The sequence below is a fragment of the Arvicola amphibius genome, chromosome X (assembly GCF_903992535.2).
Source record: "Arvicola amphibius chromosome X, mArvAmp1.2, whole genome shotgun sequence".
Taxonomy (NCBI): Eukaryota; Metazoa; Chordata; class Mammalia; order Rodentia; family Cricetidae; genus Arvicola; species Arvicola amphibius.
In genome coordinates this window covers 66,058,451-66,073,816 of record NC_052065.1, presented here as the reverse complement: position 1 = coordinate 66,073,816, position 15,366 = coordinate 66,058,451, and positions in this window count along the sequence as shown.

Genomic DNA, 15,366 nt, shown 5'->3' with positions numbered 1-15,366 from the left:
CAGGGACAGGATTTGATCTCACTGCTAAAAATTCCAGAAAGAGACCAAGCTACACAACTGTCACACACTTGTAGAAAGCCTAGGTCAGTCTCATGGAGGCTCTCTAACTGTTGGTCCAGAGTCCATGTGCTCCAACGAGCTCAAGTCAGCTGTCTCTGTGGGTTCCACTGTGATGACCATACTGGTCCTACCTCAGCATCTAGGCTTTGTTCAAGCCCGTGGGAGGCTAGCCCATTTCTGAATGGAGAGAGAGGAGGGGTGATTATGGAGAGTGGAAAAGTCTAGCTGAGTTAAAGCCCTGCTTGGTGGTGCATACTTGTAATCCCAGAACTGAAGAGGCTGCAACAGGAAGTCAAGAGTTTGAAGCCAGTGTGAGATACATAGAAAGTTCCAGGTCATCTCTGGCTCTAGAAAAACAAAAACAAACAAAACAAAAATCAGCTACAAAAACAGCTAATTCCATTTGCCAGTGCTGGCTAGTTTTATATTAACTTGACACAAGATAGAGTCATTTTGGAAGAGGGATCTTCAACTGCAAAAATATCCCCACCACATTGGTCTGTGAGTGTAGAGGTGTCTGTAAATGTCATAACCAGCAGAGTAGTGATCAGTGTGAGACAAGAAGTCTGACTTTCTAGAGTCTAACATCAGCAGTTGATTTAGGCACATGTAAGTTCAATACAATTTGGAGAAAAGGCTTCTTGGTATAACACAAGTCCATGAGTACAAGGAGGCATAATTACATTGAAACATTTCTCAAAGTGCACATTGCTTCTTCCATGAAGATGAGTTCTAAAGATAGGCTACATACGTTATCTTAAGAGCCTAGAGAAAGAATCTGGTGTTGTCTGGGTCTTACAGATAGCATAGAGGTCACCTAGACAATTAACCACTCGCATCCTGTTTATGGAAGCCCCTGGACATACAGATAGTGCAAAAGTCACTGAGACTGTCAACTATCTCCAGTCCTGCTTGTGGGAGCAAGTCTGGGGGAACAGCTGGTGGTACAGACAGCCCAGAAATCACCTAGACTATCAGACACCTCTGGTCCTGCCTGTGGGAGGTTGGGAGACCTAGGTATCTATGGTCTATCTGGTCCTATGGAGAGTGCAAAGGTCGCCTAGGCTATAATTACCTATCTCAATTCCCAGCCTTCTGACTAAAAAAACAAGTTATGCATCTCTTTTGTTGAAGGGACAATGCTGTGCATTTAACATTCCTAGGTTCCCTAGTACTTATCAGTGAATTCGAGGACCTTTGTGCTCCCAACACGTGGGCAAGCCTGTGGTATATTCTTTTGATTGATGTGGGAGAGCCCAGCTCACTGTAGATTTTATCACCCCTGAGCTGGTGGTCCTGGGTGCTATAAGAAAGGGAGCTAAGCAATCCAGTAAGAAACCCTCCTCCATGACTTCTGCATCAGTTCCTGCCTTCAGATTTCTACCTTGAGCTCCTGTCCTGACTTCCTTGGATGGCAAACAACAAGGTAAAAGATATCAACCATTTTCTCCCTAAGTTGACTTTGGTAGTGATGTTTTTATTGCAGCAGTAGAAACCACAACTAAGAAACTACCCTTCAAAGACTTAAATAAAGAATAAAATGTGCATTTGCTTATATTTGCATTAAAAAGTGAAGGTAAACTTTTATTAGTGGTAACTGAAGAACAATAAGAACTGAACAATTGGAGAACAAAGATAAAGGATAATTTATATGATATACACTAGTTTACTTTGTTTTAGATTCATTTCGTTCATTTTTTATAAATGTTTTATAAATGTAAGAGTGTTTTCTTGCATGTGTGAATGTTAGCATATGTGTTCCTGATACCCTCAGGGATCAAAAATGGGGTCAAATTACCTAGAACTAGAATAAATCACCATGTAGGTAAAAGGAACCGAATCTGGGTTCTCTATAAGAGCAGGCAGTGCCTTAACTACTAAGCCATCTTTTCAGCCACTATACATTAAATTGTAAATGTATATATAAATACATATTTTTCAGTTATGTGAATACCTCAGCTGTTCAAAACATCAAATAATATGTTAAAAGTTAAATGTAATTTTCACTCTGTGGGCATCTTTGCTTTTCTTCTTCATGTCAGTATACCATCTGTATTTCTTGAATCCTCTACAACAAAAATATATGGCTTACATTAAACAGAACAATACCTCGAACCTTAAATTACATGAACATGTAGTTTTGCTTTCTGAGAAAGAAAAGCAGATGAAACCAGGCTGAGATAGCCTTTCTCACTCATGGATTATTTATCCTCACTCTTAGTATTTACCTTCAAAATAGATGATGCTATCCTTATTCCTGGGTTCCTACAGACCTGTCTCCTTTTCCATTTACCTCTTAAGGCTCCATTCTTTAGCCGTGCAAATACAGCATCAGAATACACAACAGTTATATAATTCAGATAAAATGTGAAGATACCTAAGTAAATTTTAATTTAAGATAAAGAAATAATTTTAACATGAAACTACACCAAATTCTCCCTGCTTAATTGAAATTCCAACCTCACTGCCTGGCTTTTGGTTTTTTACTTTAAGTTTTGCTAGTCTGACAACTCCAGAAATGAGCATACTGAGCAAAGGATGCCACCTTGTAAAGAGCCATAGAACATCAAGAAGGTTGCTTAGACAGTACTCTTTAATAAACTTGTTGGAGTGCGAATGAGGGTTCAGATCCTCAGCTAGCAAGCTCAGCTAGCAAGCAATGGTAAGAACCTGCCTTTTGAGGAAAATGGAGTCTCTAATGTTTAGGGCTCTCATTTCACTTAGCTGGAAACTCAAGAAGATGGCTACTCTGGATGTTTCTGCCTTTAAGTCATCTGTATCTGGTTAAAGCACAATGTCTCACGGTAGAGACCAGGCAATTATGAACATTATATAATTAACAAACATTAAGCACTTACAGTATGCTAGGATCAATCTATGTAATTTATATGTATAGATCTATATTCTCTTCATTAATGATTGTACATACATCCTTTTACTGCCTCTTTTTACATATGAGGAAACAATGTTCAGCATCAATAAGTTATCTAACTTAGACGGTCAAAAATGGTAATTTTGGAATTCAAATCTATATTCCATGGCCTTCTAGAGTCTCGATATGTGACAACTTTGTACTCTAGAGTATATTCTGAAATGATAGGCAATCAGAAAAAGAAACATCCATATGGCCTGGCTGTTTAGGAACTACCCAATTGAAGGTGCAGGGCTTATGCAGGAACTTGAAAAAGAAGCAAATTTTAACAGGTGTAAAGAATGAGAAGAAACTGTATTTTCACTGGAGAAAACAGCTTGAAGAGAAAACTAGCAGGGAAAATTAGAATGAAGGATGAAAATTTATACCAAATGGGTGAATTCATTTATACTAATAAAAGTATGTAAATATAGCATTAAGTACAATTCAAATGTATTTGCTTGAATATTTTAATGAGTTGAAGTATTAGAATGAAGGCTATTCATAGGGATACTGCAATTAATAAGATGGAAGTAATTTTGTTTTCCAAGATATAAACTCAAAAAATGCCTTATTTATTGAAACACAAAGTAAGATAGAATAAGAAAACCTAATTTTAGTCTTGTCTTACTACTTGTTTTGACAATATACAATAGCTAAAATTTTTAATCTTTTAATCTTCTTTCATGAATACTGTGAAATAATCTTTTCTTTTTTAAAATATGTTTTTTTTATATTTAAAAATTTCCGTCTCCTCCACACCTCCTCCCCCTTCCCTCCCCTCCCCTCCACCCATACCCTCCCTCCCTCTCCAGGCCAAGGAGCCATCGGGGTTCCCTACTCTATGATAAGACCAAGGTCCTCCCAACTCGCCCCAGGTCCAGGAAGATGAGCAACCAACCTGAGAAGGCTCCCACAGAGCCCAGCGCCTTTGTCCTTGGCTTCTCAGTCAGCATCCACCATCGGCCACATTCAGAGAGTCCGGTTTGGTCTCATCTTCCATCAGTCCCATTTCAACTGGAATTGGTGATCTCCCGTTAGTTCTGTCCCACAGTCTCCATGGGTGAACGCACCCCTCACGGTCCTGACTTTCTTTCTCATGTTCTCCCTCCTTCTGCTCCTCATCAGGACCTTGGGATCTCAGTCCGGTGCTCCAATGTGGGGCTCAGTCATTTTCTTCATCTATTGCCAGGTGGAGGTTCTATGGTGATACGCAAGAAATTCATCAGTATGGCTATAGGAACTGGCCTTTTCAGGCTCCCTCTCCTCAGCTGCCCAAGGAACTAGCTGGGGCGTCTCCCTGGAAACCCGGGAACCCATCTAGAGTCAAGTCTCTTGACAACCCTCAGATGGCTCCCTGAATTAAGATATATGCTTCCCTGCTCCCATATCTACCCTTCCTGTATCCTATGCATCCCATTCCTCCGAGCTCCGCCTATTCTCCTCTTCATGCGTTTCTCTCCCCATCTTCCCTTGGCCCCGTCTCGCCCCACCCTCAAGTTCCCAATTTTTGCCCTGCGATCGTGTCTACTTCCAATATCCAGGAGGATTACTATATCTTTTTCTTTGGGTTCAGCTTCTTATTATCTTCTCAAGGATCCCGAATTATAGGCTCGATGTCCTTTAATCATGGCTAGAAACCGATTATGAGTGAGTACATCCCATGTTCATCTTTTTGGGTCTGGGTTGCCTCACTCAGAATAGTGTTTTCTATTTCCATCCATTTGCATGCAAAATTCAAGATGTCATTTTTTTTTACCGCTGAGTAGTATTCTAACATGTATATATTCCACAGTTTCTTCATCCATTCTTCCACTGAAGGGCATCAAGGTTGTTTCCAGGATCTGGCTATTACAAATAATGCTGCTATGAACATAGTTGAGCAAATGCTTTTGTAGTATGATTGGGCATCTCTTGGGTAAATTCCCAAGAGTGGAATTACTGGGTCCTGAGGTAGGTTGATCCCGAATATCCTGAGAAACCGCCACACTGCTTTCCAAAGTGGTTGCACAAGTGTGCATTCCCACCAGCAATGGATGAGTGCACCCCTTACCCAACAACCTCTCCAGCAAAGGTTATCATTGGAGTTTTTGATTTTAACCAATCTGACAGCTGTAAGATGGTATCTCAAAGTTGTTTTGATTTGCATTTCCCTGATAGCTAAGGAGGTTGAGCATGACCTTAAGTGTCTTTTGGCCATTTGAACATCTTCTGTTGAGAATTCTCTGTTCAGTTCAGTGCCCCATTTTTTAATTGGGTTAATTAGCATTTCAAAGTCAAGTCCCTTGAGTTCCTTATATATTTTAGAGATCAAACCCTTGTCAGTTGCAGGGTTGGTGAAGATCTTTTCCCAGTCAGTAGGCTGCCTTTTTGTCTTAGTGACAGTGTCCTTTGCTTTACAGAAGCTGCTCAGCTTCAGGAGGTCCCATTTATTCAATGTTATCCTTAATGTCCGTGCAGCTGGGGTTATACGTAGGAAACGGTCTCCTGTGCCCATTTGCTGTAGAGTACTTCCCACTTTCTCCTCTATCAAGCTCAGTGTGTTCAGATTAATATTGAGGTTTTTAATCCATTTGGACTTGAGTTTTGTGCATGGTGAATAGATATGGATCTATTTTCATTCTTCTACAGATTGACATCCAGTTATGCCAGCACCATTTGTTGAAGATGCCCTCTTTCTTCCATTGTGTACTTATGGCTCCTTTATCAAAAATCAGGTGTTCATAGGTTTGTGGTTTAAGATCCAGGTCTTCTATACGATTCCATTGGTCGACTTCTCTGTTTTTATGCCAGTACCAAGCTGTTTTCAGTACTGTAGCTCTGTAATAGAGTTTGAAGTCAGGGATGGTAATGCCTCCAGAAGTTCCTTTATTGTATAAGATTGTTTTGGCTCTCCTGGCTTTCTTGTTTTTCCATATAAAGTTGATTATTGTCCTCTCAATATCTATGAAGAATATTGATGATACCTTATGGGGATTGCATTGAATCTATATATTGCTTTTGGTAGAATTGCCATTTTTACTATGTTGATCCTCCCAATCCATGAGCAAGGGAGATCCTTCCATTTTCTGGTATCCTCTTCAATTTCTTTCTTCAAAGACTTAAAGTTCTTGTCAAATAAATCCTTCACTTCCTTGGTTAGAGTTACTCCCAGATATCTTATGCTATTTGTGGCTATTGTGAAAGGTGATACTTCTCTGATTTCCCTCTCTGCTTTCTTATCCTTTGTGTATAGGAGGGCGACTGATTTTTTGGAGTTGATCTTGTATCCTCCCACGTTACTGAAGGAGTTTATCAGCTGTAGGAGTTCTTTCATGGAGTTTTTGGGGTTGCTTATGTACACTATCATATCGTCTGCAAATAACGAAAGTTTAACTTCTTCCTTTCCAAATCGAATCACCTTGATTCCCTTATGTTGTCTTATTGCTATTGCTAGAACTTCAAGCACTATATTGAAGGGATAAGGAGAGAGTGGTCAGCCTTATCGTGTTCCTGAATTTAGTGGGATGGCCTTGAGTTTCTCTCCATTTAATTTGATCTTAGCTTTTGGCTTGCTGTAAATAGCCTTTATTATATTTAGGAATGACCCTTGTATCCTTAATCTCTGCAAGACCTTTATCATAAAGGGGTGCTGAATTTTGTCAAATGCTTTTTCAGCATATAATGAGATGACCATATGGTTTTTCTCCTTCAGTTTATTTATATGATGAGTTACATTGATAGATTTTTGTATGTTGAACCAGCCCTGCATCTCTGGGATGAAGCCTACTTGATCGTAGTGGATAATTTTTCTAATGTGTTCTTGGATTCGGTTTGCCAGTATTTTATTGAAATTTTTTGCCTCAATGTTCATGAGTGAGATTGGCCTGTAATCCTCTTTCTTGTTTGAGTCTTTGTGTGGTTTAGGTATCAGGGTAACTGTAGCTTCATAAAAGGAATTTGGCAGTGACTCTTGTGTTTCTATATTATGAAATACCTTAAGGAGTATGGGTATTAGGTCTTCTTGGAAGTTCTGGTAGAATTCCACATTGAAACCATCTGGTCCTGGGCTCTTTTTGGTAGGGAGGTTTCTGACAACAGTTTCTAATTCTTCACGACTAACAGGACTATTTAGAGCATTTACCTGGTCCTGGTTTAACTTTGGTATATGGTATTTATCTAAAAAACTGTCAATTTTTTTTTTTTACATTTTCCAATTTTGTGGCATACAGGCTTTTGTAGTAAGATCTAATGATTCTCTGAATTTCCTCTGTGTCTGTGGTTATGTCCCCATTTTCATTTCTGATCTTATTAATTTGCATGTTCTCCCCCTGCCCTTTGATTAGTTTGGCTAAGGGTTTGTCAATCTTGTTGATTTTCTCCAAGAACCAGCTTTTTGTTTCATTGATTCTTTGGATTGTTTTTTGTGCTTCGATTTTGTTGATTTCTGCCCTCAGTTTGATTATTTCCAGTCTTCTACTTCTTCTAGGTGAGTTTGTTTCTTTTTTCCCAGAGCTTTCAGGTGTACTGTTAAGTCACCAATGAGTGCTTTCTCCGTTTTCTTTAAGTGGGCACTTAGTGCTATGAACTTTCCTCTTAGCACTGCTTTCATTGTGTCCCATAGGTTTGAGTATGTTGTATCTTTGTTTTCATTAAATTCAAGAAAGACCTTAATTTCTTTCTTTATTTCTTCCTTGACCCAGGTGTGGTTCAGTAGTTGACTGTTCAGTTTCTATGAGTTTGTGGGCTTTCTGGGGGTAGCATTGTTGTTAAATTCTAATTTTAATCCATGGTGATCTGACAGGACACAGGTGGTTACTAATATTGTTTTGTAACTGTGGAAGTTTGCTTTGTTACTGAATATGTGGTCAATTTTTGAAAAGGTTCCATGAGCCGCAGAGAAGAAGGTATATTCTTTTTTATTTGGGTGGAATGTTCTATAGATGTCTGTTAAGTCCATTTGGTTCATTACCTCCATTAAGTCTTTCAATTCTCTGTTAGGTTTCTGTCTGATTGACATGTCCATTGGTGAGAGAGGAGTGTTGAAGTCTCCTACTATTAGTGTGTGTGGTTTGATGGCTGCCTTGAGTTCTAGAAGTGTTTATTTTACATAAGTGGGTACTTCTATATTAGGGGCATAGATATTCAGGATTGAGACTTCATTCTGAAGGATTTTTCCTGTTATGAGTAGGTCCCTTTCCATCTCCTCTGATTGATTTTAGTTTGAAGTCAACTTTGTTAGAAATTAGTATGGCCACACCCGCTTGTTTCTTAGGTCCATTTGCTTGATAAACCTTTTCCCAACCCTTTACTCTGAGCATGTGTCTGTTTTTGTGGTTGAGGTGTGTTTCTTGTAAACAGCAGACTGTTGGATCCTGTTTTCGTATCCAATCTCTTAGCCTGTTCCTTTTTATAGGTGAATTGAGTTCATTGATATTAAGTGATATTAATGACCAGTGGTTGTTAACTCCGAACATTTTTTGTAGTAGAGTTTGTGTGTTTCCCTTCTTCAAGTTGTGCTGGTGAAGGGTCGCTAGATGCCTGAGTTATTGTGGGCCTTGTTGGACTCCTTGGTTTGTGATTTTCCTTCTATTACTTTCTGTAAAGCTGGATTTGTGGCTACGTATTGTTTAAATCTGTTTTTGTCCTGGAATATCTTGTTTTCTCCATCAATGGTGAATGCAAGCTTTGCTGAGTGTAGTAGTCTGGGCTTGCATCCATGTTCCCTTAGTGTCTGTAGCACATCTCTCCAAGATCTTCTGGCTTTCATGGTTTCCAGTGAGAAGTCAGGTGTAATTCTGATAGGTTTCCCTTTATATGTTACTTGACCTTTTTCCTTTGCAGCTCTTAATATCTGTTCTTTATTCTGTATCTTTTGTGTTTTGATTATTATATGGCACGGGGATGCTTTCTTTTGATCCAGTCTATTTGGTGTTCTGTAGGCTTCTTGTACCTTCATAGGAATATCCTTCTTTAGGTTGGGGAAATTTTCTTCTATAATTTTGTTGAATATATTTTCTGGGCCTTTGAGTTTCAATTCTTCTCCTTCTTGTACACCAATTACTCTTAGGTTTGGTCTTTTCATCGTGTCCCAGATTTGCTGGATGTTTTGTGTGAAGAATTTGTTGGATTTGATTTGTTCTTTAATCTGTGAGTTTATTTCTTCTATAATATCTTCAGAGTCCGAAATTCTTTCTTCCATCTCTTGTATTCTGTTGGTAATACTTGTCTCTTTAGTTTCTGTTCGTTTACTCAGAATTTCCATTTCCAGTCTTCTCTCGGATTGTGTTTTCTTCATTACCTCCATTTCATTTTTCAGGTCTTGTACTGTTTCCCTTACCTGTTTGATTGCTTTTTCTTGTTTTTCTTGGGTATCTTTGCAAGATTTATTTATTTCGTCTACCTTTTTGTTTGTCATCTCCATTTCTTCATGGCAGTTTTTTACTTCCTGTTTAAGGTCCTCTATTATTTTCATAAAGTACTGTTTAAGGTCGATTTCTTCTATTTCCTCTGGAGTCGAGTGTACAATTCTTGTTGTTTCAGGAAGCCTGGATTCTGGTGATGTCATGTTACCTTTCGGGTTGTTGGAGCAGTTCTGGCATTGGCGCCTGCCCATCTCTTTCTTCAAATGGAGCTAGGATAGACTTGGTGTCTTGGTCCAGTCTTTGCTGTGACTGAATCTGGGTGGGTCTCCTCAGAGCCAGAGCAGGAGCTATTCCTTGCAGCACAATCTGAAGGAGCCAGCACTCCCTTGCCAGAATCCTCAGACCTGCCTTGCAGCACAATCGTCCACTGGGTCTTCTGTTTCAGGCTAATGGCTCCTTGATGTGCAGGTATCTCAGATAAAGGCCCAGCTTGCCAGCAGCAAGCTGAGTGAGATAAAGGAACTCCCCCTCACCACTGACTCCCAGCCTGGGTATGGGCCCAGCAGGGCGGTTTTGTGGCCCCTAAGGAGTGGAGGGGTGCTTTAGGGACGCTGGGATGGGATAGGAAGAGAAGAACAGAAGGCACAGGGAGAAACTCCTGCAGAATGACCAGAAATATTCCGGGGTCAAGGAATGTCTGCAGAAACACACTCACCATCCACTGGGTCTTCAGTTTCAGGCGAATGGCTCCTTGCTGGGCGGGTATCTCAGACAAAGGCCCAGCTTGCCAGAAGGCAAGCTGAGTGAGATAAAGGAACTCCCCCCTCACCAATGACTCCCAGTCCCGGAAAGGGCCAAGCAGGGCGGTTTTGTGGCCCCTAAGGAGTGGAGGGTTGCTTCAGGGACGCTGGGATGAGATAGGAAGAGAAGAACAGAATGTGCAGGGAGAAACCCCTGCAGAATGACCAGAAAGAATTCGGGGGTCAAGGAATGTCTGCAGAGACACACTCACCCTCCACTGGGTCTTCTGTTTCAGGCGAATGGCTCCTTGCTGGGCAGGTATCTCAGACAAAGGCCCCGAAATAATCTTTTCTTATAGAGACTAAATTATCACTGAACTAGTCTAATTTGGCACTTTTGCTGTCTTTGAACTGACTACACAAAATTTTTAATGCTTGGGGTTGTTTTACCTCGGAAGTAAGGTTCCTTCCCAATACTTCCCCCTTTCCAAACCTGCTCAGTCAGAGTCTGACATATAGTTGACATTTATGAGTCAGTTCAGGGTGTTGTGCTTCAAAAACTTGAAGAAACAATGACAATTAAATCTGAAACTACTTCATGCAAAGTAGATTGCTTCAGGTAAAGAGCATTTCCAAAGTTTCTAAAATGTAAAAGATATTCCTTAATGGGTAAATTCTGTTGTATATATTAGAAAACATGGTTGGGACCAGATGCTGTGGCAATCTGTATTCCCTGTGCTTGGGAAGTTGAGGCAAAATACTCAGGAATCCAAGGCCAACCTGGACTGCACCGCTGGATGTGGCAACACACACCTTCAGGAGGCAGAGGCAGGTAGATCTTTAAGTTTGAGGAAACTTGGCCTATACAGAGAGTACCAGGCCAGTAAAGACTGTTTAAAACCTTGTCTTAAAATAACAAAACAATTTCTTTTTTAGATTTATTCATTTTATGTGTGAAAGTGTTTTGCTTACAAGTACGCATGCATGCATGGGCCCACAGAGGTCAGAAGAGGGTGTCAGATCTCCTGGGGCTGGAGTTATGATAGCTGAGATTTGCTGTGTGGATGTTGGGAATTGGGCTCATGTCTTCCACAGGAATAAGTGCTCCTAATTGCTGAGCCATATCTCCAACCCCCGCTACCTTGTTTTCAATAACTTTGTAATAAAATTAGAGGCCTGCACCATGGAGGTACTACAAACCCAGTAAAAAGTCTATAGTTGAGGTTGGGGTGGTACATGGGCCCAAAGGAGTGACATACTAACATTGCTTACTAAATGAATTGTCTTCTACATGTTTGTGGCTATATACATAGACAAGTACCGGATCAGAGAAGTTTCTTTTTGCAGAGGGTGACAGCTAACATATACATGTATCATAGGATCTCTATTACCCCTTCCCACAAAGGCCCAGGAAACATTACAGAAGAGGGGGCAGAGGAATTGAATAGCCAGAAGATGAGGAAGGGTATCATGAAATGTTGCCATCCTGATATGACATTACTTTTATGACCATGAGAACATAGCAGCTGTGGAAACTTCACATCATGGATAGAGGAGATGGCTAAGAGGCCCCATCTCTTCCCAAGGAGCTAATAACTTGCAATGGTTGAGGGAAGAGGTAAGTGTAATTTTTTTCTAGAAGTGTAGCCACTGGGAAACTAGGAGGGAAAGGGAGTAATTCTTATTTTCTGGTTCGTTTTCATCTAACCTATTAAAATAATTCTAACTATCCCCTCTGTGTAATTTAGATTTTTATTGGTAATGATGTGATCTCACCTGAGATGCAATTCATCTCAAAATTCTTGCTAAATATTTTTATTAAAATAGAAATAATAATAACATTCTACATTAAACTCTGTAAAGTTCTGGACTGGTTAGGCTGTTTGCTTGCTTGCTTGTTTGTTTGATAGCTTGAAAAAACTAGGGTTATCTAGGAAAAGAAAATCACAGTTAAGAAAATTCCTCCATCAGACTGGCCTCTCAGCAAATCTGTGGGCCATTTTCTTTATTAATGCTTGATGTGGGAGAGTTCAGCTTACTGAGGGTAATGCTACTCCTGAACAGGTGGGCCTGAGTTACATACGAAAGCAGGTTGAGTGAGCCATGGAAAGTCAGTAAGAGCATTCCCCCCATGGTCTTTACTTCAGTTTCTGCCTCCTGGTTCCTGCCTGAGTTCCTGGCCTGACTTCTGAGGATGATGGACTGTAAGTTGTAAGCTGAAATAAGCCCTTTCCTCTCAATGTTGTTTTTGGTCACAGTGTTTATCACGGCAAAAGCAAGCAAACAAAGATAAATACTTTCACAAACATGTTCTAATTTTTTTCTAACATGCTTCGGGTCTAAAAATCCACAAGGAACACCTCCAGTTTAGCCAAGTCATTATCACAACTGACCACTGAGAATGGCAGCAGCATTGGTAAGGGAGATATATACCTGTCTCCACAGTCTACAATGACCTAAATCTTTGTCTCAGCTCCAAAAATAGAAAAGGCAATTGTATTCTTCTCAGCAATCAAAAAGTCCCTGAATGTGAGGAAAGGAAGTAGAGTAGACACACAGCACAATCCAAATCAAACATTTTACCATCATGTCACCAATAATAAAATCTTTGTGATTTTTTTACATACATAATTATTACTAGATATGGTGGCTCATGCTTGTAGTCTCGTGGCTCCCTGGCACCAAAAAAAAAAAAAAAAAAAAAAAAAAAAAAAAAAAAAAAAAAAAAAAAAAAAAAAAAAAAAACTCTGACAATTTTAGATGGAATCTTTTTCTAAACTCTGCTTTTATTATTATGTACCTCTTAAACTAAGGATACAGTAAACAATTTACTCCTTTTATAAATAAAAACATGATATCAGCAGCTTCTGAGATGTATAGAGTAACTGAAAACTAAGCCTGATCACTGTCACTGTAAATTAGGTTAGGTTTCTCAGTCACAGAACCACATCATGGCACTGACTACAATATTCTGATTGTCTTCTCAGATGAGTCCTAGACAGTAAAGACATAGTACAGCATAACTTCTAATAGGTGTTTTCAACACTAATGCTCAGTTGTTTAGTTAATCCAAAAACAATCCTTCAAACATTAAAATGGCTCCCATCTGCAACTTACTTATCAAAAAAGACCATAGTCCCTGCTAAGTGGTGATAAAAGCCTTTAAGGCCAGTACTCAGAAGGCTGAAGGAGGAGGTACTATGTTTTGAGGTAAGTCTAAGCTGTACAATAATTGCCAAACCAGCATGGAATAAATTGAGAAACTTTATCTCAAAAGCAAGCAACCCTCTCATAACCTGTAGTACAAATCTGAATCTGTCTTGGTCCACTCTTACTATATTAAAGTTTACAAAAGAATTTGGGTAGGTTTCTATAAGAAATGCTTAAGAACATGTTTTAATATAGAAAACATTAAAATTTGGATGAAAATGCGTACACCAAATGACAGGAAATATCAAGAAATACAGGTCATTCTATTAATGAATTGTGCATATTTCAGTACATTGAATTTATCTCTCCTTCTTGCCCTAAAGATATCAATGGGCAATGTAATCTCAGACCTCTGCCAGAGGATATATGTAGGCTAATGGCAGGGGCAGTCACGTAGGGAGTGAGATGGAACAGCATACTGTCAAGGTATTATCTGCTGTAAGTTATTTTTTTCCCTTACTACGTGCCAATGGCTGAAATAATATTGCTAGATGGTTGAATTGAATATGTTAGGGTCCATATCAAACTCTAATATGACAGTGAGGCCTAGGGAACGAATTTGAATGATATTCCAAGCAAAAATAGAAAGAAAGAGGTGGCAAATACAACAATAGAGATTTAGAACAGTTAGGCATGAAGACTGATTCAGTAACCATACTGAGATGGTGGAGATAAAGAAAGTTTAAGGGTCCTTGAGGAAGAGGATAAAGCAGGATATTGAATTTTAAGAAAATCCCCACAGTTACTCAGCAACAAAATAAACAAGCACATAATGCAACACAAAAAGTGAAGGGAGCTAGAATGCTATTTTGTAGGGTTGCATGGATTTTACATATTATACAATCTTGATTAAGGTTAAAGGGCCAATGGCAACATTCCAGTTTCCTCTCAACAGCATTTACAAGAAAAATCGGCTTGCCAGAACCACTTAAATTGGGTTGGGTTTTTTGTTGTTGTTGTTGTTGTTATTGTTAAAGAATAGCAAACATTTAACAGTCTTGATTATTATCCCTAAGATGTCTGAGAAAACATTGTGTGAGCAGCAAGAATCTCTGTTTGCCAAGTAGTGAAGTAACTTCTAACCTTGGTAGAGCTCTTAGGATGTTTTCAAGCATCAAGCACCTGAAGGGATATTCAACAATGAATGCACTGCTGAGATTTTTCAGCTTCCTGCCCCACCCTTTCCCAAGTAGCATGTGTGAAGTGTATTCATAAAGCACTACAGAGATTTAAACAGTAGTGAAGAAACATTATCTGGCTTCCCATTTCTCAATCTTCACAAATAGTGAAGAAAATATTGATAAAATATTTCTCAAATGAAATTCGACCATATGCCTATGGTACAAAACACAATCTAAGTTTCTCTGCCACTGAAAGCTATTATGACATTTCGTCATTTCTAGTGTATAATGTGTTACCAGAAAGAACATTTAGTACAAAAGTCTACAAGAAGTAACGTGTTTTCTTATACAAGTTGTTCTCGAACTTGTCCACCCTGTTTGGGGAGTTTTCCAGGATGAGCTTCTGTGTGTTATCATGTATCTTAGTAAGACATTTAAACTTAAAGGTTTAAGAAAATCTTGGCCACAGAAACACTCATTGTTCTTGTGAGCATATTCTGACATATTTCTGGCATGCCTCTGCTCCCTTTCTACTAGTTGATTTTGATTGGGGACTGAAGATTACAGGACTTAGTGTAATTGGGAAGCTGTGTTTCCAGGCGTCAACCTTGTAACTCGACAACTACCTTCCTATGAAAATTCATGAATCACAAAAGGGACTTGGCATACATCATTTTTATAAGTGAAGCAATAACTGTTATAATTTTAAAACCAGCAGATCCCAAGGGCAGGCCAGTACAGATGCCTGAATACTAACAATAACTCAAGGGAGATTACAGTCTTTATGTGTATCAGTGGTGTTGTTTTTATCTAGATTCCCTGTATAGGCCATGATTTTACTTCCCTGGGCCAGTCTGATTGTGGTGTTCCTGGAAAAGATGAGGGGAGCACTCTCTTAGCTATCTCCCCTGACTTCAATATATCCTTGGCTTTATTGTGTTCTTCATTGCTTTTATAAGAGTAGATGGACACAGTTATCT